The 26,864-nt window shown below is 30.3% G+C and overlaps 1 long non-coding RNA gene and 2 pseudogenes across 1 annotated transcript; 2 read left to right on the forward strand and 1 right to left on the reverse strand.

The window, feature by feature from the left end:
• Nucleotides 1-19,849: 19,849 nt before the first annotated feature.
• On the reverse strand, nt 19,850-21,458 carry LOC132941340 (uncharacterized). The gene is made up of 3 exons (XR_009664151.1): nt 21,286-21,458; nt 21,075-21,171; nt 19,850-21,010 (listed from the first exon to the last, which is right to left on the reverse strand). It is a non-coding gene; the product is annotated as an uncharacterized LOC132941340 (long non-coding RNA).
• Nucleotides 21,459-22,674: 1,216 nt separating this feature from the next.
• LOC132940621 (uncharacterized) lies at nt 22,675-23,205 on the forward strand (annotated as a pseudogene).
• Nucleotides 23,206-23,214: 9 nt separating this feature from the next.
• Nucleotides 23,215-25,555, forward strand: LOC132940622 (uncharacterized; annotated as a pseudogene).
• Nucleotides 25,556-26,864: the final 1,309 nt, after the last annotated feature.

Below are 26,864 nucleotides of genomic sequence, written 5' to 3' on the forward strand. Positions count from 1 at the left end.
ATCCAATTTGCTAAAAGATAAGGTACTTTATGTTGAAATTAAAGCGCCCTATCTGGTAGAAATTTTGTATACAGAATATAAAAAAAATAAATAAACACTATTGTAAAACCACTAGCTTCCTCGTTCCGCTCAGAATCTAAAATAAAATAAACAATATAATATTTTTTACTTACAAAACAATATTATGCGCGATCGCCCTCAGAAATTGTAGCTCCTGGTATGTATTAAAATCAGCAGTAATGAACCGTGACAATATACTATTAATTACATTTTGAAATTTTTTTTTTCGGGAACAATAAACCGTCGGGAAAAAAGGTTTCGGGTTTTTGGATTTGCGGGCAAAATACCATTCGGGAATTTCGATTTGGGAAAAACGGCGGGTGCCATATACATATATCATGCAGTCATATCAATTGCGCCGAAAATCACAGGTAAAGAAAGAAAAATTATGGGATATCAAAAAGAAGGTATACATCAACTGCGCCGATCGATATTCCAATGTTATAAATTGTGTACGTCAATTGCCCTGATCGATATTTGAATGTAATAAATGGTGTACGTCAGTTACGCTGATCGATTCTTAAATATATATAAACGTCTATAATACTATTTCTATATCGTAACAAATCGGTTTTTACGTGTTTTAATCTAATATATTTATATCGTACTGTATATCATAGGTAAGTTTGAATTATATTATTTTATTACATTTTAATTTAATTTTTTTTTTTGATTGAGGTTAAGATTCAAGACACTCCATCAGATAAATTTGTACGTCATAAATGTATGTAATTTATTTTTATTTAAATTTACTTTTTAATATAATTTTCTTAATACCAGTGAATTAGATGTATTCCTATTTAATAAACCTTTTTTCTGCCGGCGCAATAGATGTATACCTTTTTGATAAACCTTTTTAATACTGGCGCTATAGATGAATACTATTCAGGTAGTGTCCCAAATTCGGCGCAATTGACGAAACCCCCAAATCACAATGATAAATTGGTAATTAATAATTAATATTTATATAGTTTAGATGTTTAGCCCAGTCAAATTAGACGAAAATAAGTCTTCTGTTCGGAAAAAATCCCATCAAGCTGAAATTTGGCATACACCTTTATAACGTCGTCATAAACAATGTGTAAAAAGTCGACCACGAAATCACGTGCACGTCAAAGGTTATTCGAGGTCAATGATCATAAAAATAGCCTTTTTTTTTTATATCTCGCTTGTTGCTGGTCGTACGATAAAAAGTTTCAAACGAAAATTATAGAGGAGATAGTTCTCTACAAAAAAGGAACAAAGACATTTTCACGTAAGAGTTATAGTCTTTGAGCTATAAAGCCTACAAAGTACATACTTTTAAAGAAATTTGTTTTTTTCACTAAAAACAAACAGCCTTTGCTTTATCATAAATAATAATCATAATCTACAAAAAAAAGTTTCATATAAAAATTGTAAAGGAGAATATTATCTACAAGATGGTTTTTTTTAATGTATATAACATGTAATTTCACTTGCAGTATTCACCATTAAGAAAATTACGAGTACATAACGATAACAAAAATGCGTTCGTTTCCACACCATTGAGGTAGAAGCTGAGCGCGTTTTTTTTCTATGGTTTCCCCTATAGGCCTAAGTCCATTTACATTGTTAAAAAGTGATTAAATATAATATTTGAATTATTAACTAAAAACCCAACTCTCGGCTAACCCAGAAGCGTTCTCTCGCCGGCACGAGTATAATATCCTTTTTGTGCAATTCAAGGTACTTTTTTAGTATGTAAGTATGTTATATTTGTGTGTATGACTTTAGTTATTATTTGTATAAGCTATAATTAATATACAGACGCACAGTGTGGTACACTTAAAAATAAATATATATATATACCTATAATAACTATAAATTATAACGTTATGGACTTAATAAATTCTGTTTTATGCAAAAATAAAGTAATAGGAAAATATAGAAATGCAGAATGTTTTTATTAAATAACCATCATCTTATCGAGCTTTTTTCGTAATGTCATTTTAACTTTACATACTACAATAAAGATTTAGCTTAGATAATAATATTATTATGCTATGCTTTCCAGTTAGTTAAGTATAGGTATTTAGTCTCCAAATACCTTTAAGTATACGGTATATTGACATAAAATAAAGTTTGCAAAGTTTGAAAACAATGAATAATGAAGAAGGGGAAATACAAGGGGAAGTGAATATTATATTTAATGCATAGCGCATTAGCACCTTTCAAAAATGTCAGCGGGGCTCGAGCCGCTGCATGTTTCGGTGGACGGTGACTTGCTCATTATAGTAGACTATAGCTGAATTACCCGTCGTTGCCGGGTTTAAGTATAAAAAATGTCTACAGCCCAACACAGGCGATTAATTTTAATAGGTATATAATAAAAAATAATAATAATTTTAATAGGTATATAATAAAAAATAATAATAATTTTAATAGGTATATAATAAAAAATAATAATAGTTTTAATAGATATACAATAAATAATAATAATGTATGACAACGATCTTATTACAAAAATACCCAACTATAACTAAAGCTACTTCATTAGTAGTTGCAGCATTGTAACAGCCTTTGTGTCGATTAACAGGTTTTCTATCAGCGTCAATAACCACCTGAAAATTAGTATTATTTTGACTTGGTTCATAGTGCCAATGTTATTTTTATAATCAATTGTGGGATTATATGCTAGACCAGATAATTTCTTAATTTTCCATTTGCGTAAATTAATTTTAGTCGGAAACCCTAATGTTTCTTGGTGTATGATTGCTTTGTACTTTGTTATAGCTTTCTTAACTTGGTTGATTCGAGTTTTATCTGTATATCTAGCACGGCGACGCTTCTTACTTTTTTTATTAATTTTATTTTTCTTACTATTTTCGGTGACACTAACATTATTAAAAATAGATAAATCGCCCTCTGAAGTAGAAATTAAATTTACTGCAACATTATGAATATTAGGAATAGATAAATAAACATTAAAATGACCACTATTAATATTTCCAGTTGGACGCAATCTTTTTACTGGGAATGTATCTACACCAAGTTTAGCATAAAGATTATTATTATAATAAATTTGAAATAAAAATGCGAAAATATTTTCAGCTGCAACCAATTCGCAATAACCACCGTAAACAGTAGGATTGACCATTTCACGTACATGAGGCTCAGCAGTGGAAAAGTCGTCATCATTTGAATTGTAAGACATACTAATAAAGTTATTCCAATTATCAGACACATACGAAACAATTGTATTTCGGATCTCCTGACATCTTTCTTGAGTGTTAAACAAATGAAACGATATTGAACGGAAAAGGCAGGCACCATCACCGATAATTGGTACAACTATTTGAGGCGTCAACATTCCATTGACAAAAATGTCTTCAATCGATGACATTTTTAAAAAATATATTCAAACAATTAAATTGAATAAATATAATATTTTAAATAATTTTCCAACGTGTTCCGGGTAATCTTTATACATAAAATGTGATATACCTACGTATAATGTACAGCTAGAGGCTCACGGCTTATTTTTCACTAAAAATATATTACGTATTACAATAATAGATATTATATTGGTCAATATTTTACGTCATAAGTTTAGCGGTTGCAGCCGTGCTATATATTACTAAAACACATACAATGTATGATGAATAATGTAATAAAAATATATAACGTATTGTAATAATAGGTATATTTGTGTTTTAATATTTTACGTCATATGTTTAGCGGTTGAAGCCGTGTTACAATACGTATTAGTAAAATTCATATTATAATGTGTATCAGAACATTCAGAACGTATCAGTAGAGCAGTGAGCCTCGTGAGCAAGTCAGTAGACAAATGAACTGTCGTGAAGACTGTGAATAGTGTAAATGGTGTAAATGATATAGGAAACGCCGCGACGGCATGGTGGATCGTAACACGTTTATCACATATCGCTAAGAAATGTTTTTTTTTTTTTTTTTTAATGATGTTAAGGCTTCAACCCGAGGTCATTAGCCTGCGGAAAGTTTACATTTTATATACAATTAGTTATAGATAAGAATTACATGTTTATGGGTTAGTAGTTTTACAGCTTTATATAATATTTACAGTACAGTTGTTAGTAGTGAGATTTTTTACAACATTAGATTTTGGTGTCAATACCGGTATATTAAGTGTTACAAAGTCTACCAAATAAACGAATTTCTTATCGCAATGCCTAAAACGCAAACGCAAAAAGTACCTTCACTGATAATTTCCAAAACACGTATACAGAGCGTGCCAAATAGCAATAACAATTCTCCAACCGATAAAAATAATTCCACTAGTGAAACATGGACAACACAAAAAAATCAAAGGTCACCACCCCAATCTCCCGCAACCAAATACCAAAAAACATTCACTACGCCAAATCGTTATGCTATATTTAGCACTCAAACCGTTGAAACTGATAATATGGAACATGAACCATCTGATTCACCAGAAAATAATAATCCATCTGAATCATCAGAAAATAACTCCGCCGCACAAAAATCACCACCCTCTCCTCTTCCGCCACCAATATTTATTAAATCTGTAATAAACTTCGACCAACTATGCATCAAGATCAGTGAAATAATTAACCCCGTAGATCAATTTATATGTAAAAGCTCCATAAACGGTTTTAAATTAACCACCAATACACCAAATGCATACAGAGAAATTCCACACATACCAAATTAAACAAGATAGAGCATTTAGAGTTGTAATAAGAAACTTACACCACTCTACAGATATAAATAACATTAAAAATGAACTAGAGGATTTGGGCTTCAAAACAAGAAACATAAACAACGTAATACAAAAACAAACGAAACAAAAATTACCACTCTTCTTTGTAGACCTTGAACCTGCGCCCAACAATCGTGATATATTTAATATCAACTCTATCTGTTATACAAAAATAAAAATAGAAGAACCTCGTGTCCGTTAAGACCTGGTGCAATGTCTAAAATGTCAAGGATTAGGCCATACCAAAAAATATTGCAACCACACTCCCAAATGTGTTAAATGTGGAAATAACCACTTAAGTGAAAACTGTACAAAATCTCAAGATCAACCACCAATATGCGCTCTCTGCGGAGGAGAACACACGGCCAACTACAGAGGATGCCCTAAGTACAAAGAACTCCAGCGATCAAACACGCAATACATCAACAAAAAAACTCATCAATCAACAACCAACCACAACAATTTTACAACACCTGTGAACAACACATCTGTGCACAATGTCACCAAGCAAAATCCTAGTTCAAGTAATATAAGCCATTCAAAATCTTACGTCCAAATTACAAAAAATACCCCACCCGATGAACAACCCCACACCGTTGACAATCACATATCACAAAAAATGGTCTCTTTCTTAGACGAACTTAAATCCCTAATTAACCCCTTAATCGCCCTACTAACTACGGTTATTAACAAGTTAATCCTTACCAAATGAATAATACACCCAACCTATCCCAACCACTTTGTATACTCCTCTGGAATGCAAATGGCCTGATCAAACATAAAAATGAACTACAAATATCATTAGAGGAAAAAAATATAAGTATAGCACTCATAACTGAAACACACCTAACAAATAATAAAATCTTCACCGTCCCTGGATATACTACCTACGTAACTAACCATCCTGATGGAACAGCTCACGCAGGTACAGCTATACTAATAAAATCAAATATTACTCACTCTATCCTTCCTCAACACCAATCTGATTGCCTTCAATCAACTAACATCTCTATAATCATGAACCACATTCCTGTTACAATAGCCTCAGTTTATTCACAACCCAACAAGAAGTTAACCTACCAGGAATTCTCAACATTAATCGATTCGTTTACAAATACATACATAATGGGTGGTGACTTCAATGCCAAACACCCTTTATGGGGGTAAATCACAACTAATAATAGAGGTAGAACCTTACATAAAATAATTATTGACAAAAAAACTAAATGGATATCCCCCCTATCTCCAACCTATTGGCCAACAGATCCAAACAAAAATCCAGATTTACTGGACTTTTTATTACTAACTTACCTAACCATATCCAATCCCATATTGAAAACTCAAATATTCTCTCATCTGACCACTCTCCAATACTTCTAACAATAAACTCTAAATCAATCTCATTGAAAAAAATTCCCACTCTAACACCTGGCCCAACAAACTGGAATGAATTCCAACATACACTGGAAACAAAAATTAACCTATCTATATCTCTCAAATCCAGCATAGAAATTGATAATGCAATTGACTCATTCACAAAATTAATCCAAAAAGCAGCATTAGACTCATCTCCAGAACCTTCCACTACTAAGCCAGATAAAATTAACCTCCCCCACCACATTCAACAACTCCTCTCGGAAAAAAGACAAGCCCGTAACAGATGGCAAAGAACTAGAATGCCGAGTGACAAAAAAACACTTAACCAATTATCTAATTCCCTCAAAAACATTCTAAAAAAATACAACTCAGACAAATATCAGTCATATATTGAATCTCTCTCAAACAATAAAAACTCTATCTGGAAAAGTACTAAAAAAATATTAAATCACCGTCAAATTATGCCTCTATTAAGAAATAGTGATAATTCTCTAGCCATAACCAATATTGATAAAGTCAACCTGATAAGTACATACCTAGAGGACAATTTCAAACCACACAACGATATAAACGATAACGAACACTCCCTAACTATAGAAAATATACTAAACCAACCACTACTGATGTCCTTTCCAGCCAAACACACAACTCCATCAGAGATAACCTTTATTATTAATAAACTACCTTCCAAAAAAGCTCCTGGCCATGACCTCATAACCAATCGTATCCTGAAAAACCTACCCAAAAAAGCTATACTACTCTTAACTCATATTTACAACGCTTCACTGAGACTCTCATATTTCCCCTCTTATTGGAAAAAATCAAATATAATCCCAATTCTAAAACCAAACAAACCCCCTACATGCTACACATCATATCGCCTTATTAGCCTTCTACCAACCTTCTCCAAAATTCTGGAAAAAATCATCCTTAAACGAATATACCCGATCTTAATTCAAAATAACATTATCCCAAATACCCAATTTGGGTTCAAGTACAAACACTCGACCACGCACCAACTACACCGATTCGTCGATGTCATAGCATCAGCCTTGGAAAAAAAACATTACTGTTCAGGGGTATTCCTAGACGTGGCTCAAGCGTTTGACCGTGTCTGGCACCCCGGATTACTATACAAACTCAGATTCTTACCAACCCCTTACTACCTAATCATTCAATCCTTCCTATACAATAGACATTTCAGAGTCTCATGTGACGATGCTTTTTCTGAATACCATACAATTAACGCTGGAGTTCCCCAAGGAAGCATCCTTGCTCCAACCCTCTACAACATATACACCTCAGACATCCCACACAACATTAACACTACCTTTGGAACCTTCGCAGATGATACTGGTATTATCGCCTCTGATACAAACCCTGAAACCGCATCACTTCTACTACAAACCCACCTTAACCAACTCCAAGGGTGGTTTCTAAAGTCGAGAATTAAAATAAACGAAACAAAATCATCTCACATAACTTTTGCTTTACGCCCCCGTGACTGCCCCCCAATCTACATCAATGACAGACAAATACCGTCTGAACCAACAGTAAAATATCTAGGGATGCATCTGGATAGACGTCTCACATGGTCAACTCACATCAAAACAAAAAGAAAACTATTAAATCACAGACTACATCAACTGCGTCCCCTACTAAAATCCAACTTACCAATTCAGAAAAAAATGCTAATTTATAAACTTCTCCTCAATCCTATAGCTACTTATGGAATCCACTTTTGGGGAGCTGCCAAAAATTCTAACTTAAAAAATCTACAAGCATTCCAATCAATATCCCTCAGAACAATAACCAATGCCCCCTGGTATGTAAGTAATTTAACTCTCCATAATGACCTTAACATATCACCCATCTCTGACCAAGCCTCAAAATTATATAAACGATTTCACAAAAAACTACATCTTCACCCAAACCCCCTTATCGCCAATCTATCCACTATCGAGCTACCCAATACAACTCGTAGATTAAAAAGAAAATGGTCCAGAGACCTCTTATCCTAAGGTCCAACATCGTTTTAAACTTGAAGTCTGATTATTACCTAGTTTTACTTTTATTTCTTTTTCATTTCTCTTAATGTATTCATTTTTCCGTTATACCTAGTATTAACTGAAGAGTAATATCAATGGATATTTTTCTCTTATCATGTGAACTCATGTCAAAAATTCTATTACTCAAATTTACTTATTGTATTATATTAAATATAGATTGTAAATAAATTTTATTTAAAAATAAAAAAAAAAAAAAAAAAAAATACCGGTATATTAGAAGAAGCTATGTATTAAGTGAGTATTGTGTTCTCCTAGTGCTTCCTCCATCGATGAGGGTTGGTTGAGGATGTTTCTAGCGTTGACATGCAGCGGGCAATCTAGGAAATGTATTATTATTTTTCGATAATGCAATATTTGTTTAATTTGTAGTCCGTGTTTTGTTTTCCATACAACTCATAAAAATAGCCTCGGAACAATTCATATCTACACGCCGATAAAATACACACACAAAAAAAGGTCAGAGTCCAGATAGATGGAAACCCTCAGGCCGCCGCGCCGTGCCTTACATTATTTCCTGTTATCGGTCGACTGCTATTGTTATTATTAGGTATATCATTTTAGATATACAAATTACATGTAAAAAATTATTTTTACCGATTTCAACCCTTTTAGTTAGCTTTTAGTAAAATACTATTACAGCTCGACAGTTACAATAATATAATGACAAACTAATAATAATGAAAATTAATTATACAAAGTAATCTAATAGTAATAAGACGATTAGGGGGAAGGTAAAATTGAATTTAAATTATTTAAAATAGTTGTTAATGACTTAATTAATGGGAATAAAATATTTGAGATATCACTAATGATTTTGTTAAAAATAGGTGCTTCGACTGGTGTTTGTTGATTAGCTGTGGCATCGGCGTAGGTACGCATTTTGTTGGAACTGCAGGGGTTCTCAGACTGCATGCGGTTGGTTGGTCTGGAAAAAGTAGGTAAACGTCGTCCTACTTTTTGTTTTTGAGAAGCGGTGGTGAGCTTTTTGAAGACTGGGCATCCTTTGTAAGATGAGGTATGAGCTCCTGCGCAGAGAGCGCATTTAGCTGGGAGACTGATATCTTTGGAACACTTGTCGGAGAGGTGTTCTTCTCCGCATTTGACACACCGAGGTGTATGTGAACAGTATGATTTCATATGACCAATTCAACCCTTTAAAATCAAAATGTTGATAAATCCTTTCTCAGTGCCCGATGAAATTATTACAAAAATCTATCCTAGATCTCTAAATTTCAAGTCGATAACTCAAATAGGTTCGGCTCTGCGTTGATTATTGGTAAAGTACACTTTCCTTTATATATTAAAATAAAGATAACACGTAACAACCACACAGCCGTGTCCTTGTTGCCGTTCGGCCTTGAAACACGTTTTATTGTACCGCCAATCTACGGCTATACACACGATGTTTCAATATGCTTTCTATTCGTTTGGCTGAAGAGGGTAGCACTATAGTGGTAGGAGAGGCTGAAGGGCACTGTTGTTCAGTGACGTAGACAGGAGTTTTTATTGAGGGGAGTGTATATATATTTTTTTTTAAGATAAATCGGATGGTAGTGTCCCACGTACTAAACTACTAGTATAAAAAATACGTACGTAATAATATGTTACTTATATGATAAATAATAAACTGTAATATCAGAGTTTACTCATCGAGCCCATTTATGTCATAAAGCATTTTTAAATTTTGACCCTTATATACCTCATTTGAAGACATAAATTGACAACTCGTATATCATATGATAACATCTACAATTATTTATTCTAAGACAGATATAAAATGCATTTTAATAAACGTCCTATTTAACCTTCTATAGGCCTATTTTTGTTAGTAGATGGTATTTTTCTGGGACTGTAAAATAATGAAGGTCGTTTTACCTACTACGTCGATACGATCGGCGTCGATACAGGCGGCGGCCATTGGGGATGACAAGGGTAGGCAATAAATTGTTATTACTGTTATTTCTTATACTGGAAATCTTGGTATCCTAAACGATTAAACCGGTTCCCGTCTGCACACCCTCTTACTTAGAATAATATATTGTTGGGAGTAGGTTTCTTTTATGTGGAAGATTATATATAATATAACATTGTTATATTGTACATCGTTTTCTCGGTTTTTTTTCTTCAGTTTCATGGCACTCCTGGAACAAGACTTTCGACATAACAATATACAACGTGTGTGCGACCGATAATGGCGAGAACCCCGGGGAGTATACCCAAGGCAGTCAAATGAAATATTTAAGTATACAAATACACGCACACGGTGGCGTCACAGTGGAGAAATAAACATCTGCGTCTACATTCAACAGTAAACCAGCTTACTATTGGTAGGTATTGTTCAACTATACGATATTTTATTTTCGGTGGTTCAAAATAATATATAAATTCACCATAATATAATATAAATTACCTTTGTTACTGCCGGATACTGGAGTTCATCGGTGCTCGGATAACCCCGATATGCGAGCATTATGTATATTATATATAAATATATGAATGTATGTTCATCATACATAATATTATATCATATTATTATATTTTATCGATAGCGGTAATTACTACCTAATACTATAAAACTATATATTATCGTCGTGAAGCGACTGCAATGACTGCAGATACAGAAAACACTAAAATAAATTATAATATTGTGATATATATAATACTAGCCGACCTGTCACAGCTTCGCCCGTGATTGGTTGTTTATTTTGCCTCCGGAGGATGATTTGTTCAATTTTTTATCCAAATTTTATCGTTTAATGTTATCGGCAAGTAAATTAAAAAATGGTTAATGAAAACGCATTGAAATGTTTCTAGCGGTATTAATGATAAATATATTTTTATCTAAAATAGCTGATCCCGTGCAATACGTTGCCAGTTAAATGCACCAACTCTATATGACTCAAACTTTGTTCAATCCGTTATTTAATATTCGGTGTATGGTGTTCAACATTTATCTTAACTTTTCTGTTGCCTGGAATAAAAATTCTAATTTACAGCAGTAGATTATCAGGTAGGCCTGCGGTAGATCAAGGGGTCCGTGCTGTTTGTACGTAAATGTATGACTTAACTCTTAAGTACCAAAGTTATAAGGATTTGTCGTTTTTACTTAATTCCACCTACGGTGGATTAATATAATCAATTAATACAAAATCCTAACCTAACCTAACCGTATTAAAATCCGATATATAAAAAAAAACAAAATTTAACCCTTTTTAAATTAATCTTTCTTCTTCCTAGAGGTCTAATCTACACACAAACATTCATTTATATATACCTATATATATATATATATAATACAAATCAACAAAAATGACGGATTAACCAATAGCAACCAATATAATATAGTACAATATTATTATTTTAATCTGCAACAATAAACTAAATTTTTTATTATTTAGGTTATTTTTTTCTGGATAAATGGCGCCACTGTTGTATTTTTGACATCCCTATTTTCTACTTTTCTAGTGGATTTTCCTAAAATTTTCTTTCATAAGAACCTTGTCCTGACAATTTCGAACACAACAAAAAAAGAATCAACCAAATCGGTACTGTAGTTTCGGAGTTTATCCTGAACAAAAAAAACCGACTTCATTTTATATAGTAGTATAGATATAGATAGGAGTATATTGGTGTACGCGCGATGCATGAGATTATTTTTATGGATTAACTTCTCGGAACAATTTTATTCTCGGAATCATTATTCTTATCTACACGACGACGACGACGAACAAAAAGGATAGGTTGCAGGTAGCTGGAAACCCGCGGGCCGCCGTGCCGCACAATACGTATTGGCACTGAATAATTATTATAGTCGTTAATTACTCCGCTAGAATTATATATTGTAGTTTTAACATGTAAAATGTAACGGAAATAGCAGCTGTGTTCGAACAAGTAGCCAGTAAAATAGGTCTAAACATTAATATGGATAAAACAAAAATAATGGAACACTGATACGGGATCCCTAGCTTTCGAAAAAGTTAATGAATTTCGGTACCTAAGTGCAGTACCGAGTAAAAAAAATGACTGGGCTAGGGAAATAGGTGTAAGGATAATAAAAACAGAAAAAGCCGCTTTCGCTTTAAATAAGTTCTTAAAGTCAAAAGTATTTTCCAAAAAAACTAAAGCAAGGCTGTACACAGCAATAATAAGACCCACACTCACATATGGGTGCGAGGCATTAACTACCACAAGCAATATGGAAAGAAAACTTTTGAGAACAAAATATGGAGGGTAATATGTGTATGATAATGAAAAAGGAACATGGAGGAGAAAGTATTACAAAGAACTGCGGGAAGAAATGGAAATGGCATCAGTAATAAGTTTCATCTGGCGGCGTAGTGAGAACGATATAAACAGAGTAGTCCTGGAGTGAAAGCCTACGGGAGAAAGACCTCGAGGACGACCAAGAATAAGATGGTTAGAGGGACCTGAACAGAAGGGGAGTTCAAGATTGGAGAGAACTAGCCCAGGACAGACAAATGGAGGGATTTAGTGATGGCGGTGAAAACTCTAGTGTCAGATAAAGAAGAAGAAGAAGAAGAACGTGTAAATATATAGTCGAAATGACCTTGAGTACAATTCCTCACCACAGTACAGCGCCACCTGTAAGCTGTAGTGTCGTATGAGCGTGTGCCATGGGCCATCGCTAGGGATGGCAAAAAATCGCTGACCATCGATATATCGTAATATATACTTTGAATGTAATCAAGGAGGAATGTGGTGCTATGTGTAAATATTAAACATAGGCACAAAGCTATTAATCCAAATTCCCAAATAATTTATAATTGTATTTTTTAGTAGTTATTGTATAATAATATATTAATATCTACTAGTTTCCCGACGATTAATCGTATTAAAATATCGTAAGACTCGATAGAATCGATACGATATATCGGTAATGAAGTATCGATATAAAATGTCTCGATATTTTCGATATATCGATATATCATTGCCATCCCTAGCCATCGCTCTCTAGTCTTCTCAATCGAGTTTCGACTGTGTAAGTAACGTGACGTGTGTGTATGTCACTAGCGTGCATCTAATTTGTTGTTCCGTTGGCGACGTTCGCGCATCACTAATTCTATATAGGTAAGTGTGACGTTAGTGATATGTGATATATATCATATATGTGATATGTCTATATTTTGGTTTTGCATAAAATAAATTGTTATTATTATTATTATTATTGTTTAGCTTATAAGTTATTTAATGATTACCTACTTACACAAATGTTATTGTTTTTTTCATTCGGTACTAACGATTCACTTTTGCTGACGGTTCTCGTAGGTTAACTGAGTGGTGTACAAGGGAGAGGGGGGCAGGGAGGTTAATAATTTTTTTTGCAATTTGTTTTCAAACTTTCATTCAATTTATAGATCTTAAAAAAAATCCACCCATCCGTCCCACATTGTCCGCTATCCGACGAAGTCGGATTGTCTACCTGGATAACTGAGGTGTCAAAAAAACATACCTTTTTATTTTGGCGCAAATGGGCTGTACCCAAAACGAATTCAATTTTTATGGCGCAAATGGACGATGCTCTTCCAGGCGGCGACTGTCTGTGCCGTATGCTTTAGCACGGTCGCCCGTCTCCCGAGTTTTTTGGCATTTTTTTTTCGATTTTTTTCACATTATTTTTCATATAAATATATACACTATATAGGTAAATGTTAATATGTATTGTATTGGTTAATATATTATGTATCTATTTGTTGTTTAAATTATTAGGAATTATAATTGAACCTTTCTCGAAATTATCATTGCTATTTGCTATATATCATACTTAGTATGTTCGTAATGATATGAAAAACGAGCTGTTTAGAATGCCTCCCCCACCATAGGTCAACATATTGAAAGTTTATAAGACTAGCATTAAACGATTATATTTTTTAGTTTTTAACTTAAAATTTTTCTGGGATAAAGGGTCGTATCACGTTTATAGTTTAGTACCAAAATGTTTGCATTTATGTGGAATTTAAATATAATATATAAGGTAGGTAGGTAGGTAGGTACATGTAATTATTGCAATTTACAATATATTTCTGTATTATTTGTATAGCAACTCCAACTTCAAAAAGTTACACACAGCTACATAATATAATATTTTTGTTAATTTACATAACAAATGCCCGCTGGAATGTTACTAAAATAAAATTTCAAATAATGTTCTGCGGAACACCGACATTTTCTCGTGGACCACCGGGAGAAAACCGCTCCCATATAAATATATAACACTCTGTAAAGTAAATGATCTAAATGTGACAATGATACAATGATACCCGCGAGTGCCCACTTAAAAATCTGCCAAAACTACACACACGTGTTACCCCAACAAACAAAAACAAACAGCTAATGGTCATAGTTGCCGGGCTTCAATAAAAAAAAAAATCTATTAACAATATTTTATCGAATAACATTTAAATTTTAAACATTAGACATTAGCTGATATACTTATCAAAACATTTATTATAATTTATAACTAATTGTAAAATAAATGAGTCATAATCGGATAATAATTTGATCAAATCCCCGTATGGGTTTTACGTAGTCGTCTCGCCGGAAATTGGCTATTATTCATAATGAGTGACTTGGAGCTGGTATACAAATAATAATATACAATTATATCGTTAGTTGTAAATTGTATAAGTATTTTTAATGACCATAGTCCAGGCTAAGACAAACATTTCGAACTAAACACGATACGATGATATTTATTACAAAAACATATTGCTAATTATTAAAAAGTGTAATCGTTTAATATTAATCTTATCAGAGTTCAATAGATTGAAATCCGGCGGCCGCCGAATACGGCCGAGTTAGTGCTCCAGTGTATTGTAATCTATATCAATGTGATTAAACTTTAAACTCATTTACGAGTCATTATATTAATTCATCCGTTTAACGGAAAAACACACACGTGCAAGACATAATATATTCATATATTATAATAGATAGTACCTAACCTGTACATGTGTTACGGGCAAAGTAGGAAGTTGGGCATTTTATTTCGGGCAACAGAAAAGTTAAGATAAACCTAGAACATCATACACCGAATATTAAATAAGGCATTAAACAAAGTTTGAGTCATACCTATACAGTTTGTACATTTAACTAGTGTTTGGAACGTTCACTAAAAAAATGAACTCGTTCACGTTCATGTTTTTTTCAAACAAACGCGATCACGTTCACGTTCTTTTAAAAAACAAACTGTTCATTAGGTCGTTCATTTAATATAAAAATTAAAAACCAATAAACATAATATACCCATATACGACTCAACCAAAAAATAAAAATACAATTCAGACTTTAGAGCATATTATACAATTTATAAAGTATCTGAATTAATTTTTAATATCTGACACATTTTGATAAGGATTACCTAATGATAAAATTAATAAAATAATTAATAAATTATAAATTTGATAAATGTTGTAAAAATTTGAACTTTAAATGCTTATAAAAAAAAATTGTGCCTATGTATTTTTAATATTTTTCGACTGCTATTAGAACGATATAACAGGAGCCTTATATTAAATTTTCATGCTTTTTTACCCAACAAATAAAATTTATTGATATTTATAGAAAAAAAAACTAAAAAAATTGAAAACTGACAATGTCCGTAAACAGCTCAAAAAGAGTCTAAATATTTTCAACATTTTATGGTGTATAGAAAATGCTAATATAAACATTCAGTGAAATTTTCAAGTATCTACAGTCATTCGTTTTTTAATTACAATAAAATAAGAAAATTGTTACATGAGAAATCGAGTAAATATCAAATGTTGTAAAAATATAAATTTCAGACGCTCATAAAAATTTAATTTAAGTTTCTTCTAGACATTTTTTTTTTGATAAAGGTAGACAAACTTATGAGTAATCTTATATTACATTTTCAAATCTTAGATTTAAAAAGAAAAATTTTTATGAATTCTCATCAAAATAATTTGCTATTTTTCGTGATTTTTCCGTATTTTGTCAATATTTGAACTTTAAATGCTTATAATTAAAAACTGTGACTAAGGATTTTTAATTTTTTTCATCTGCCTTTGAAACAATAACCTAGGAGCCTTCTATTAAATTTTCAAGCTTCTTTACTCAACAGATAAAATTTTATTGATATTTATAGAAAAAAAAACTAAAAAAATTGAAAACTGACAATGGCCGTAAACAGCTCAAAAAGAGTCAAAATATTTTGTAAATTTTATGGTGTATAGAAAATGCTAATATAAACATTCAGTCAAAATTTCATGTCCCTACGGTCATTTGTTTCAGAGTTACACCAAAAACCAAAATCGATTTTCTCGAAAACAGATTTTGCGTAAAAATTCCCGTTTTTCCTTAATTTTTCTTTTGTTTTTCACGTCGCTTGTGAAAACTACTAGGAAATTTTTACTTTTGACCCCCCAAAGTACTAACTAGATTCACTTTCCTATCAGAAAAGTTACTATTGAAGAAAATCCAAGCACTTTTTCTGTCCTAAAAGGTTAGACACAAAAAAAAAAAAAAATAAAAAAATATATAAAAAAAAAAACACACACATCATTGTAAAATCAATACATTCATCGCTTCGCTCAGAATCTAAAATTATTTTTTAAAATTGTTATTTTTTTTCAAAAATATGGAAGAAATATATGAAATATTAAACCGCTTTCAATTGCCTTAATTTTCTTATTTAATTCGATATAGATCAAAATTAACATATTGTGAATATTTTTATAGGAGAACTTGCAGTCAACATCATTAAATAGAGTACGAGTAGATGATATAACAACCCTTGGGTCATTTAATCAAATCAATAAATCTGATTTATCAGCTTCGAAGATCCAAGACCCCAGTTTCAGTAGTTAAAAATGGATCCAGAGCAAAATTCAATTATTATTGATCTGACAAGTGACAGCGAAACAGATGAAGACACTAAAAATACCACTCTTAAAAGTCCTTTTGGAGATGAAAAAGATACTAGAAGTAGACTTGAACCTAGAGCAACAAGAAGTCAAACTAGAGCAAAAGGCGGTGCAAATAAAATACCTGTAGTTCCAATTTATAAATGCTTGTTGGGTGCAGCCAGAGACGCAAAAAATATTTTTGTTGATTCTAATGATTGTAAGGAAGGTAGTTTGTTACGCAAAAATAGCCGAGCTTTGGAAAATACATTGACTACATATGGTGGTCATTTTTGCCATATGTATTTAAAAGGTCCATCAAATGTATAAACTAATAACTATCATTATTTATTCAAATAAAGAAATTTTATTTTAATTAGAGTCTTGTAATGTATCTACCTATACGTAAAAAATAAATAAATATAATAATAACTGTTGAATTTTCAGGGACATGATAGGTAACGCATTCGTGTATGTATTACACTATTTATATAGGTAGATATTATTCATAAGTATGCACACCGCACATATCAGGATAAGCAGTTGACCATTCCGTGAACATTACTTTTACGTCCTTAATCCCTATGATATAGATATTAGGTGAACAATAGAAGTTAAGTATGTTACACAAAATGTATTAATCGTTACCTATAACTTATAACGTTGTAATAGGAAAAAAAAATACCAGTTATAAATTAAAATTGTATCTTATGACTAAGACCGGATTTACATGTTTTTACATATCGTTACTGGGTCTATGCAGTCTTATGAGAATAAAAAATGAGGATGATTTGTTTAATTCTGAATGCATAGAAAAAAGTTTTTTTTGCATATTTGAGAATATTTTATGGGTTAGAGAATATTTAACTCATTTAGCATATTTTGGAATATTTCGTAAATTGTGAGAAAAAATTTGTATTTATTTTTAATTTTAATATTACGGTACCCAGAAAAATTTTTTTTGAACATTTACAATTTTTTATTTTATCATTTCCAACTCTTACTAAAGTGCAATAATATTCCATTAGAATACGAAACTTTAAATACCTAATAATTAACTCACTATTAATATAAAATTGAAAAAAAAAAATTTTTAATGCATATTAAAGTTAATATAATGATGTTTATTGATTATTTTTGCATATTTCTGCTTTTTTTTTGTATATTTTGCATATTTTAGCATATTTTTTAAATTTTTAAGATATTTTAAGAGAATATAAATCCGGTCTTTACTTATGACTATTATCAGTTATAACATATATTTCTATAAATTAAACCAAAAATTATATATTGTATATTTCAAGTACCCTATATAGGTATGCACATATTAATTATAATTATTCTACGACCAGGGACTAGAAAAACGACGACGACGTTTATATCTTGATTATTTTATACATTTCTAGTTCGAAACTAAAATATGCACCTACAACCATGGCTTGATTTAGGCATTTTCTGGCCTTACGCAAAATAAAAAACGTGGCCCCTTGGAAACAGTAGCGTTTATAGCCCCCCCCCCCCTACTCAAACGAGTTGTATATAACAAAATAATAATTTATATCAATTTAGTATTAACTTATACATTTTTACAAACATAATTATAATGTTATTCATTTTTATCTCTACAGGCTACTGATTTTTTGTACCTATTATTTATTAATTAATATATATATATATATTTATTATTGATATTGAAAACAAAATTAAATATTTCTTTTTTTATATTATTTATTAACTGTGATAAACTTATTTTTATATTTATAATAGAAATAATTAATAAGCTATTTTATAAAATTGCTTTTCTTGCTTTTTTTAAAGCAAATTTATTTATTATGTCATCGAAGTTTAAAGAAGATGTAAGATTGATTTCTATTGATAGTAAACCTAAGTTATCAATTCTTTCCTATTAAAAATAGACTTTTATTTATTTTCATTTACATTTTACACTAATAAGGATTAATTATTTATTTTTTTTGAAATATTATATGTTTCTTATATTTATTTTATACGATGAAAGTAATACTCTAAAAAAAAATAAAAAATGTTCATAAAAATCTGAGGTCGTCTAATAACGGAGGCCATAGGCAGTTGCCTAACCTGCCTTATGGTAAATATGACCCTGCCTACAACACTTGGATAGCACATTTTTTGTGACATTAAATATTTATTTTTAAAAGTAAAAGTAAATGTAAGCCCCAAAATAATATGAAAACTAACTTACTTTAATTATCGACTCTTTCGGCAGAATTTGTGACGTGCAGTGTGAACTGCGACACCGATGAGGAAACGCTCCAGAATACTGAACTTAAAATATTGTGATTTATGAAAAATAAAATTATACGGAACGCAGTAAGTCCTATGCTCATTGATATTTTAGAATTTTTAATCGACTGTGTCTTCTGTAACGACTTTGAGATTTGCCATAGAATATAAATGATAGATATTATACTACGTTAATATGATGAATCAACAGATATAATATAAAGCAACTTTTTATATCAAAGAGTTCCAACAATTTGTTCATTGAAATTTGATATGACAGTAAACCAAAATGGTTTATAATTTTGAATTTGAATTATAATATGATATAGGTATTATTTAAATTATTATTTTCATTTATTAATTTAATTATTGATTAAGATGGTCTGATGCTGAATAGATATCAGAAGTACATAAGAATATTTTTATAAAAGCATATTGTATTTTATGAATCATTAAATAAAAATGTGATTACTGGATTTTAGAGTTAACATAAAGGTATAGTAAATACATCAAATTTACAGTACATCAGTACCGACTACGATACCAACTAGATTTGTAAAATTCCAAGTCTATCATTTTCTCCGAATACTGATGAGTACGAAATTAATAATAATGATTTAATATGTTAATTTTAAATGTATCGGTTATATTTTAGATTTTAAATTCTAAGAGGATTGATGACTGTATTCATTATACAATGATGTGTCCTTTAATTTTTTTAATTATTTTTTCTTGTGGTCTGTGTAAATGATAAGTATTCGTAATAAAAATTCAATTTTCATATATTTATATAAATATATCACATATTTATTATAGGCACTCAGTATGTAATCATATTTTTAGTTTTGTTGTAGGTATTTAGTAAATAATAATAGGTATACGAAATAACAATTTTCAATAAATAACAGTTTTCAAATAACAATTTATTGTGTGTGTTAGTACTATAAGTACCTACACCATAATAGTGAACTAAAATTTTGTAAAATTTTAATTTGGTAGGTGTAGTGCATAAATAATGTACAAATGTATTTTTTGTGTCTTAAGGATGCTGTAATTTATGAAAATCCTTGCATTAAATTGTTAGGATATTTTTATATGAATAATTATTTTATAGAATATTTTTACATATAAGTCAATCAGAAACTATTTACACTAAATGTTAATATATAGTAAAAAGCTATACAAATATCTATTATTTGTATTTATTTGTTAATAATATTAAGACTTAAATATTAGCAGTAATCTTGTTCCTTTCACAAAATGTTTTTTAATTACTCTTAATTTAGGTAATTTACATTTATACGTTTGGCATTTATTCCAAAGTGATCTCTGAATAATCATTCAAAGATGAATTTAATAGTTACATTCCCGGTTACATTCAATTTGATTATAAATTAGAATAAACTAGTTTCAAGCTTCTACTACTATTTCTATTCACTATAAATTTGAAAAATCGGAGCAAAGTAATCCCAATCAACGGTACTTTTCTCTTTAATTATAAAATTTAAAAATAAAGTTTTCTTATAATTATAAATAAGTGTTTGACAAATAATTTTATTCACAAACATGATTCTGAGTGCTACTGAAGGTGATTGGTATTCGCTTAGAAGTTTGTCTTTCCTTGTTGAGAAGTAAGCCTATAATTTACATATTTAATTAAATTTGATAATTAATATTACTACGATCAAGAAATGTACATACTGTGGTTGAATGTATGTACGTAGGACACCCCGATTCTTTTAACAGCCTATCAGCAACATCTTCAATATATATCTATTCATAGGTCATGCCAACCATTCTAACAGATGAAGCGTTTGTCAAAAATCTTATACAATAGTAATGATTAGCAAAAATTAGACTGATCCCATATTATTAAGAAATATAATCAGTACAACTAGAAAATAATACTCACGAATGAAAAAGATAATGTGGCAAGGCTATACTTTGGATGTTTTACCAAAAAGAATATACTTATATATGGAAATTTATTACTAAAATGTATGAATACAACATTGGACGAATTTATAGTCTGTAGTCTGTACTTCTGTTCAAATTTCAAATACCTAATCGAATGATTCAATTAAAGTCGGCAAACAATACAATAATATTATGTTGTTATTCATTTGATAACAAATATTACTATCTTAGTGATAAGTCAGAACGGTTATCTATAGTTGGCGGCACTTCTGGTCATAAACGTATAATATTATACGTCTATGCTTCTGGTCGATGTGACGGGCATTTAAATTTTACCGTAGTCCGAAACATCGGGAACGCTGCCCCCATCACCACGATTTAATGGGACGTGAAACGTAACACGGACATTTTATTGTCTCCGTCTTATATAGCAAGTTTTCGATCAGCAGTTCACACATTTGGCATCGTTATTCGTTAGTTTAAAAATTAGAGTGAATGGATCTATTATCAAACTATTAGCAAATTTACGCTCTGCGTAATAATTTTTTTTTATGTCTGTGTACACGATACCTAAGTAGTCGAAATAATGCTTCGCGCCTTCGCTTCTCATCTTTTCCGGTGGGATAGTGAATCTAGTTGGTGCATTGGGGAGCTCGAAATTCCCAGTAGGTACCTACAGTCTCCAAAAGTGCCGGGAAAAACAAAAAGATAAAATTGAAATTTTTACGTAAAATTCGATTTTTGGTGTAACTGTAGTCTTACTATAGTTAAAAGTAATTATAGAAAATAATGTGTATTGTTGGCTAACTACCGTTATCATTATCTACGAATAATTAAAGTGGCGATAATATTATGCCTTGTTTTAGTGTCTCAATAGGGTATTCGGAAAAAAAAAGCCCTGGAAAAAAAAGCCCCGATATCAAAACACGGTAAAAAAAAGCCCCACTAATAGGAAAAAAAAGCCCCGTACTAACTAAACACGTAACACATTTTCATTATAGTGTACATTTTATAATTTAATATTTGTATATAGGTAACCTAACCTTTTTTGGACATGGGTATATTCTATAACCATATATATATATATGTATAGTAACATTTGAAATATAAAAGATTAAAGTATAGTAGGGTAATAAAAGTAATTGACATTTGACTTTATCTTAAAAATTATGAAGGTGTTTTATTTTATTGTAGACTCTATCTGGAAACTAGTCTTGCAGGTATCTGAGTAGGTTAGATTAGGTATCTACAACATTATATTATTACAAATGTGGTTTTTTCGTTTATATAGTTATTGTTGTGATCATTTTAAATTAAAAGTGTGTACGGTGTATCTACAGTAGGTATGATATTCTCTTCAGTACGAATTTTTCGTTCATCTAGTTATTATCTTGTCGTAACGTTTTGATTATTTTGAATTAAAAGTGCAGATATAAAATGGAAGTGATTCGTAATAATAATAAAAAACCTCAAATTCCATACAGTGAATATTTGTACAACATTCAAAAAGAATGCAAAACTATGATTCGTTGGAGATGTACTAAATCAAGTTCAATGAAGTGTCCCTGTATTTTAAAAACAGATTTAAATATTGACAGTCCAACTTTACTATCCATTGAACACGATCACGTACACGAGGCAAATGAAAATATGCTTTCTGCAGTAAAAATTATAAAAAATATGAAGGCAAAAGCCACAATAACTAACGACACACACACCTAGTCAAATTTTTTCAAGTGCAATATTAAATGTTCCGGAGAGTGTATTAGCCGAATTGCCGAGGGAAGATTATTTAAAAAGAAGTATACGAAATCATAGAGGGTATAAAAATCCACCAAAGCCGAGATGTCTGTCAGAAATAATTGTTGAGGGTAAATTACAATTTTTAAAAATATTTATTTCGCTTAATTTTTAAGCAAGATATATGAGTATTTTTGAATTTCAATATCTTACATACCTACTCACATCTTGCTTATAAATAAAAATATTGTAAAAGTCAACGTACAAAGTTTAGAGATGAGAGCTCTAATATTTTTATCACGAGTAACAAATCTATAATAAATGTACCGAACAATTTTTTTGGGTTCAATTCTTATCTCTAAAAAAGTCACGCACTTGTACATTATTAAAATAAAAATTGATTTTTAAAACAATTAGGTATTTGTTACTTGGATTTTGAATTAACTGTAATAAATGCCGCTAAAAATATTTTAGGAAACCATATTATGATAAATGGGTGTTTTTATCATTTATGTCAGTCGACTCATAGGAAATTACAAAAACTTGGTTTGGCAACCATTTACAAAGAAGATAGAGACTTTAGAAAGTATTGTGGTATGATCAATAGCTTATAGCTTATCTGCCTCTGGATAAAGTGATAGATGGAATGACGTGATTGAAAGAAAATATACCACCTCATGCAGAAGACATTTTGCTTTATTTTGATTTTTATTATGTAAATGGTACATTCAGGCGAGTAGGAACTGCTTCGTCCTTGCGTTTGCGTAAAATACCTCCCATATTTCCACCGTCTATGTGGAATGTACATGAGTTAACATTAAAAAATGGACATCGCACCAACAATAATACAGAGGGTTGGAATAACCGCTTTTCAAAGCTCTGTGCTCATAAGCATCCAACAATTTGGAATTTAATAAGAAAAAGGTGGATAAGTGGATGTCGCTCTGCTGTACAGTAGGTTACAAGTGGGTCACTGTAATGGATGGTGTTAAATTTGAATTCAATGATATAACATCATCGTATAAGAAAAACGATTCTGAGCGAAAACGGTCAGTCAGTCTATGATTTTACCAAGTATATTTGATGATATTATTGTGAATAAAGTAATTTATATATAACCTATTTACGTGGAGCCTTGTTTTAAATTTTCAATCCTTAGCCATAAAAGTTAAACATTTTATACATTTTTAACTACAAAATAATTAATAAATTATAAATTTGATAATTGTTGTCAAAATTTGAACTTTAAATGCTTATAAAAAAAAATTGTGCCTATGTATTTTTAATATTTTTCAACTGCTATTAGAACGATATATCAGGAGCCTTCTATTAAATTTTCACGCTTTTTTACCCAACAAATAAAAATTTATTGATATTTATAGAAAAAAAAACTAAAAAAATTGAAAACTGACAATGTCCGTAAACAGCTCAAAAAGAGTCAAAATATTTTCAACATTTTATGGTGTATAGAAAATGCTAATATAAACATTCAGTGAAATTTTCTAGTATCTACAGTCATTCGTTTTTTAATTACAATAAAATAAGAAAATTGTTACATGAGAAATCGAGTAAATATCAAATGTTGTAAAAATATAAATTTCAGACGCTCATAAAAATTTAATTTAAGTTTCTTCTAGACAAACTTATGAGTAATCTTATATTACATTTTCAAATCTTAGATTTAAAAAGAAAAATTTTTATGAATTCTCAACTCAAAATAATTTGCTATTTTTCGTGATTTTTCCGTATTTTGTCAAAATTTGAACTTTAAATGCTTATAAATAAAAACTGTGACTAAGGATTTTTAATTTTTTTCATCTGCCTTTGAAACAACAACCTAGGTGCCTTCTATTAAATTTTCAAGCTTTTTTACTCAACAGATAACATTTTATTGATATTTATAGAAAAAAAAAACTAAAATAATTGAAAACTGACAATGGCCGTAAACAGCTCAAAAAGAGTCAAAATATTTTGTAAATTTTATGGTGTATAGTTAATGCTAATATAAACATTCAGTCAAAATTTCATGTCCCTACGGTCATTTGTTTTAGAGTTACACCAAAAACCAAAATCGATTTTCTCGAAAACAGATTTTGCGTAAAAATTCCCGTATTTCCTTAATTTTTCTTTTGTTTTTCACGTCGCTTGTGAAAACTACTGGGAAATTCCTATCAGAAAAGTTACTATTGAAGAAAATCCAAGCACTTTTACTGTCCTAAAAGGTGATGACCGACACAAAAATAAAAAAAAATAAAAAATAAATAAAAAATAAAACACACATCATTGTAAAATCAATACATTCATCGTTTCGCTCAGAATCTAAAATGAAAATGTAAGTTGCTGCAGACCAAGCAAAATTGGCGTTGAGTAATGTAGGAGACAGAGTACAGAGTACAAAACTAGGTACAAAACAATTAATTGAAAACCACCTCAAAAATGTATGTGTACAAATTAAAAATAATGATATAAGTATATTAGATTTTCTAATGGCAGTTAGTTACAACATTAGAAAGCAATGCAACTAAATTATTTTAAATTTGTACACAGTTACATTTTTTAAAATTATTTTTAATTTTTAAATTTTTTTAAATTATATACAAATGACAAATGACAATTATTTACCTTTTAACATTTTTTTAATTATGTACAAATGACAATTATTGACAATGTAAAATGCAGATTGCAGCTATTCTTGTATATTTTATAATAATTAATAAGTAATACATAATATATAATATGTTATTGAACTATTTATTTTATATATATTTTGATTTATGGTTTATGTTATATGATTTTTTAACTGTGATATAACTAGTTATTGTTTAATGTCATATACTAGATGTAATTTTTTTTATAGTTACCTTTTAATAAAATAAATGTATTGTCTAGTATAATAAATATTAAATTAGATACATACCTAATAATATAATAATTTTTACTAATTTTAATAAAATATTTTATGGTTATAGATATCATATTAAAGAAGTGTTAGGTACATTGATAAATGTAATGATTATATTATGATTATATTTAATTATATAAATCATAATAAAAAAGAATAATGTATTTAGTTGGTACGGGGCTTTTTTTTCCTAGATTCCTCAATAGTACCATGACAATTCATTTATTAAATAACGAGTAGGTAGTTTAATGTTTAAAATATAAAATTGATATGTTATATTGAATCTAGGTTGTATTGGACCATATCGTTTACAAATTAAAATGTTGATGAATTAATATTAATTAGGTACCTACTTTCAAAATACTCAAATCACCATAGCCCTCATATTTTCCAAATCCATTTGGCTATACCACTGTTCTAACTATTACTCTTTAAGTAAGTAATTAAGTAAATAAGTAATACATAAAATAACAATAATTTGATAGCTGGTAATATTGATAGTTGATAGTTGGTACTTCGTAATATTATATATCATATATGGATTATATTTAAAAATTCCAAAAATCAGATTTTGAATATCTGCATTATCGAAGAAAAAAGAGCATGCTTGGTGAATCGCACTATTCGCACTGAATATACCTAACTATTGTTGTCTGTTACTGTATGATGTCTGTATAGTGTGGACAGTATGGACAGTATGGTCACTAAGTAAGTGGAAGTCACTAAGACTATATAGTGAAGCCCGTAAACATAAAATTATTTATTTATTTTTTGGTGGGGGGGGGGGGGCGGCAGTGTTAATGCGTGACGAATCTTACTCGCGGCTATGTCGAAAATACTAAACTTATCTTAAAATACTTCGGGTGGTTGATCCCTTGGTCATTTAGATTTTGGGATACTAAATGCATGATGTAGGTATTAGGTATTTTTAT

The sequence above is a fragment of the Metopolophium dirhodum genome, chromosome 3 (assembly GCF_019925205.1).
Source record: "Metopolophium dirhodum isolate CAU chromosome 3, ASM1992520v1, whole genome shotgun sequence".
In the NCBI taxonomy this organism is placed as follows: domain Eukaryota; kingdom Metazoa; phylum Arthropoda; class Insecta; order Hemiptera; family Aphididae; genus Metopolophium; species Metopolophium dirhodum.